Source organism: Mustela nigripes, chromosome 17 (assembly GCF_022355385.1).
Source record: "Mustela nigripes isolate SB6536 chromosome 17, MUSNIG.SB6536, whole genome shotgun sequence".
In the NCBI taxonomy this organism is placed as follows: domain Eukaryota; kingdom Metazoa; phylum Chordata; class Mammalia; order Carnivora; family Mustelidae; genus Mustela; species Mustela nigripes.
In genome coordinates this window covers 53,480,200-53,486,199 of record NC_081573.1, presented here as the reverse complement: position 1 = coordinate 53,486,199, position 6,000 = coordinate 53,480,200, and positions in this window count along the sequence as shown.

The following is a 6,000-nucleotide window of genomic DNA, read 5'->3' as shown; positions in this document are numbered from 1 at the left end:
AGCACAAAGGAATGGCATGGGGGGGGGGGGGGGGGGGGGGGGGGGAGGTGATGGATTGTTTTATAGTTTGCTTGTAGCGAGATTGTGCAACTCTATGAATTTGCCAAAACGCATAGACTGTACACCCAAAAGGGTGAATTTTACTGAGTGTAAATCACATTTTACTTAAAAAAAATTATAATAATACAGATGATCAGGCCAAGGGTGGGGGGCTGAGGGAGAAGGAGGAATCGATGCCGGTCTGGGAGAAGAGGGTCGCGAAGGCTCCCTGAAAGCAGGGAGTCTCTTCTGAGGCCGGGGAGAGGCGAGAGCCGTCTGCTGAGTGGGGACAGGAGAGGGCGGGTGACAGACAGCAGGGGCGGCCCAGATGACGTGCTCTGGGTAGGGTGTAGTTCTGCTGGAGCGAAGGGTGGACATGACCCAAAGGAAGGCAGAGCTTGACTCCCACAGGCCCTGCTGAGCTTGTGGGCAGTGGGGAGCCACCGAAGGTGTTAGAACAGAAGCATGATTGGGAGGATTTCAGGCTTGGACCATCCTCTGGGGAGGGTGGGTTGAGGGAGCCAGGCTGAAGGCAGGACCACCGGTCCAGATACTCTTTCCCCGTGGCTGTGCCTTCTTGGCACCAACATTCTGCGGCTCAGACATTAACTAAACGCTTGCCATGTGCCAGGCACAGTTACAGGAGCTGGGGACAGACCAAAAATCCCCGTGGCTCTTCCATTCTAATGGGGAAGCCAGACCATGAACAAGGAAACAGATTACCAAGGTCATCCCAGAGGACAGGGAGTCCTGTGCCGAAGCAGAGGATGTAATGCTGGAAGGGAGAGGGAACATAGATAATAAGACAGTCCCCTTGGCCTCTCGGAGGTGACATCTGAGGACAACCTGAGGAGGAGGAAGAGCCCTAAGTGAGGGAGAGGGACCTTCTCAGGCGCCTGCAAAGAACCCAAGAGGGGGACCCGATCGCTTTGGCAGGGCACACAGTGGATGCAGAATCCCAAAAGCCATCAAGTGGGGTACAGCCACACCTCCCAGGGGTCTCTTCTAGCAGAAGATGGACAGAGCCCTCCCCAACGAGTGGCTGCCTCTCCTGCCTGTGCCCCACATCTTCCATATTTTGGGGGAAGGACAGTCTATGGCCCCAAGAGTGCAGAGAAGAGCCGAAACCCCTAAGGGTGGTTCTCCTCCTGGTTCTAAAGGTCACAACTGTTGCCACTGTAAACAGTGTTCCTGTTGACAGAATCACAGTGGCTCTGGAGACAGGGAGACTGAGGACACACCTGGAAAAGCCAATCTGGACTTTTTGAACTTAAAAAACAACAACAACAACAACAAAAAACCGCTGAGCAAGACAACAACTTTGGTGTCTGGTGACTCACCTGTTGTTCAATCCTTCCTCCCTGTCTCCCGGTCACCCGGGGCTGGCCCTGCTGGGCTCACTCCCTGTGTGTCACCTCCCTCAGCCACACAGCAGCGCCCACAGTCCTTCCCTGACTGAACCCTGGCATCAGGTCAGAACTGGGCTGCCCACCAGCCAGCCAGACTACTGACTTGTAAGGGACCGCACCGTCACCGACAAAGTGACTGCTGCCACAGAGTTCCGTTCATCCGGTGACTTCAAACCAGAGAAATTTATTCTGTCACAGTTCAGGGGGGCAGAAGTCCCCAGTCAAGGCATCAGCAGGGTTGTTCTCCCTGGAGGCTCTGAGGGACAACCTGGCCCACGCCTCTGTCCTCATGTCCACCCGCAACCCTCAGTGTCCCTTGATGGGTGGGCCCATCCCTCTGATCTGTGCCTTTCTTGTCACAAGCCATTCTCCCTGTGTCTCCCTGGGTGGGGGAGGGAGGGTGTCTTCTTTTCACAAGGACACCAGTCACTGACTTTAGGACTCATTCTAACCCACTATGACATCCTAACTTGCTGGACAAAACCCCTAGATCCAATATGGTGACATTTTGAGGTTCCCGGTATTGTGGGAATACACAACGTGTATTGTGGGCGGTCACTATTCAAACCAGGACATGAGGTCATCAACAAGACAGAGCACACTGGGCTCGCCGCGGGCCACTTAACGAACGGGAAACACCACAGAGCTCAGCTAGAGGCTGGAAAGGTAACTGCCAAGGGTGAAGACGGGCGCCCACAGGACCCCACAGGCCTGGCGGATCATCGGTGGTGACTCAATGGCCCCACCATTGAGGGTGTCCATTCAAAAGCCAGCCATGGGAGACTGGGTTTTCCGAAGATACCCCTACCTGCCCAGAACATCTACTCACCTACACTGTGATGTGGACGTTCCTCCGTGGAACCTGGCCTGTCTTTGTAACTTTGTGTGACTGCTCCCTAGAATATGCCAGAAGGGATGACGCATGACAGCTTCTGCTGGCTCAGGACATACGCCCCAAGCGGACTTAAGGAGGCGAGCGGCCCCGAAGCCATCATGTTGGAGAGACCGCACGGACACTGCACAGAAACAGCGCGCCCCCACTACTCCAGGCCCCTCTGGCCCCAGCCCAGGCGCCAGACGCCGGAATGAGGAAGTCTTTGAGATGACCGCAGCCCAAGTCAGCATCTGCCCCCAAGAGTATGGGAGAGCCTGAGCCAGAACTGCCCACCCCTCCCTCATTCCTGACTCTTAGACGCCGCGATAGATGACTGACGTCTGCTGTGGCTTTACGACGAGTTTATTTGTAAAGTGGGCTTGCAGGTTGGGGGCCGAGCAGAATTGTCCAGGGCTCCAGGAGGCAGGAAGGGCTCCGCCAGCAGGAGCTCTCCCTCTTTGCCCTCTCCCGCAGCCTCTTCCTCCTCCGCTCCTCTAACTAAAATCGGAACGAGTATGTGAAATGTCCATTTGCGGGGACACTGATGAAGCCCCAGATCTGTCCTCTCGCTCCTCCCTCTGCCCGACAAATCCCGTGTCACCCTATAAGGCTCCGCTCATCGTGGTATGGGGAAGGGCCAGACAAATTTTACCCCCATATTATTTAAACTAACAGTTAAGAATTGCTTTAAAGGGGCGCCTGGGTGGCTCAGTGGGTTAAAGTCTCTGCCTTTGACTCCAGTCATGATCCCGGGGTCCTGGGATCGAGCCCCGCATTGGGCTCTCTGCTCAGCGGGGAGCCTGCTTCCTCCTTCTCTCTCTGCCTGCCTCTCTGCCTACTTGTGATCTCTGTCTGTCAAATAAATAAATAAAATATTTTTTAAAAATTAGGTAAGAGTGATGGGGGCACCTGGGTGGCTCAGTCAGTTAAGTGTCCGACTCTTGATTTTGGCTCAGGGCATGATCTCAGAAATGTGAGACGGAGCCCTGCGTCAGGCTCGATGCTCGGTGGGGAGGCTGCTTGAGGTTCTCTCCCTCTTTCTGTCTCTCACCCTCTGCTCTCCAGCCCCCCATACCCATACCCCTCGCTCACACACACGCTCTTTCTCTCAAATAAATAAATAGATAATTAATTTTTTAAAATGAAGGAAAAATGAAAAGATGATAATGACATATATGTACATTTGCCATCACTCTCAAGCACATTAAAATTAAGATGTGTGAACAGTTTGAAAGAAACAGATGGATAGAGATTGACAAAACAAACATAGCAAAACAAACAAACAAACAAACAAAACCATAACAGAGGATCTTAAGTCGCAGAATGCTTGCCATCCAATTTGTTAAACTTTTCTGTGTGTCCTAAAACCTTCATAACAAAATGTTGGGGAAATAACAAGAACAAACATAGCAAGTACAACTGGCCAGGTACCGTCCTAAGACTTACCATCTGATGGCTCATTCAGTCCTCGGCCCAACCTCGGAGGGAGGTTTGATCCTTATCACCATTTTACAGAATGGTGATTCTTCTTTACAGAAGAAGCTGGGCACACAGAAGTTCAAATCATGCCTAAGCTAAGGTGGCAGGTAAGGGACAGAAAAGTCAGAGCAAAGCTAGCTGGTGAGCCCCAGCACGGCGCACCCCTCCTGATTATAATGTACCACTCACTCAGGCTATGCCTTTCTGATCGGAGGAATTAGAATTTATAATTAAAACACAATTATATTAAAGTTTTATGCCGTCCTTCGTGGCTGCCCAATGAAACCTGTCCTCCTACGGCTGGGGCCGTCGCACATATGAGACTACATACACCCCAGGGGACACCGGAGCCTTGCTTTCCCAGACTCCGTGGCAGCTCGGGGGCAGGTAACCCCCACCGCCCCGACAGGCAGACACAGCAGCACCAGGCTCGTGCTCAGAAGCTGGCAACCGGAGAAGCAGGGCTCAGAGGGCATGGACCTGGCAAAGGCAGTGTCATGGACCCTGGCGCCCAGTGGCAGTAGGATCAGAGATGACAGCATCTGAGCCCAGCAGAACCGGCTGTCCTATCTGCACCGGACCGTCCAGTGCCCGGTTTTGCTCTGCTTCCATCAGTGTGGATTCCAGACTTGGATCTCTGCCCTTTTGGAAAATACACAAGCCACCCAACATCCTTGAGTAAATTCCTTGCTTTGGCCAATGCCGGACCGGGTTCCCACTCTCCCTCCTACAACTGCTGGATATGTTGTATCTTCAGGGCAATTGCTAAATGTACCAAGAAAACGGTGGAGGGTGTGACTCCTGAGCTCAGGGTCTCGAGTTCAAGTCCCATGTTGGGTGTAAAGCACACTTAAGAATCCATTAGTCACCCATACTCGAAGCCGATTTTAGAATTCTGTATCTGTGCAAATATAACCTGTCAAAAAGGTAAGACAGGGACACCTGGGGGCTCAGTCGGTTGGGCGCCTGCCTTGGGCTCAGGCCATGGTTCTGCGGTCCTGAGATCGAGTCCCACACTGGGATTCTCGGGATACTCGAGCAGCGGGGATTAGCTTCTCCCAATGCCGCTCCCCCTGCTTGTGTGCTCTCGTGCTCTCTCTCTCTCTCTCTCAAATAAATAAATAAATATATTTTTTAAAAAGAAATACATAATTAAATTGATTAAAAGGACAAAAAAAGGAAATATGATTAATTATGAATCACGATCTCTGGGTGGTTATTTTTCCCATCTCTTTATACATTTCTGCATTTTTCAAATATCTCAGTAAATATCTCAATAATCAAGAAAAAAGTACCATGGAAAAGAACTAGAGGCCATAGAATGGGGCAGGGTATTTGAAAATCATGTATCTGATAAGAGACTTGTGTCATGTATCTAGAATATAAAGGAATCTAACGACTCAAAAAGACACGCAAAACAGTAAAAGTTGGGCAAAATAATCCAAATGGACATTTTTTTTTCCAAAGAAGATGGACAAACAGCCAAAAAAATACATGAAAAGATACTGCACATCATTAACCGCCTGGGAACTGCAAAATGAAATCACATGAGACACCACACACACCAGGGAGACAAAAATAGAAAAGATAGGAACAGGGGCACCAGGCTGGCTCCGTTGGTAGAATGTGGGACTCTGGACCTCAGGGTCTTCAGTTCAAGCCCCGTATTAGGGGTAGAGCTTTCTTTCTTTCTTTCTTTCTTTTTTTTTTTTTTAAAGATTTTATTTATTTGTCAGAGAGAAAGAGAGAGCGCAAGCACAGGCAGAGAGAGTGGCAGCAGAGTCAGAGGGAGAAGCAGGCTCCCCGCGGAGCAAGGAGCCCGATGTGGGACTCGATCCCAGGACGCTGGGATCATGACCTGAGCCGAAGGCAGCTGCCCAACCAACTGAGCCACCCAGGTGTCCCTAGGGGTAGAGCTTTCTTAAAAAAAAAAAAAAAGAAGAAGAAGAAAAGAAAAGAAAAAAGACAATCACAAGTGTTGACAAGGATGGGGGGAAATCAGAGCCCTCATACAGCACTGGTGGGAAAGTAAAATGGGGCAGCTGCTTTGGAAAATAATAGGGCAGTTCCTCAAAAGGTTAACCATAGGGTTATGGTATGACTCAGCAATTCTACTCCGAGGTGTAGAGCCAAGACAGCCGGAGATCCATGTCCACACAAAAACTTGACCATGAATGTTAATATCAGCATTATTCACAA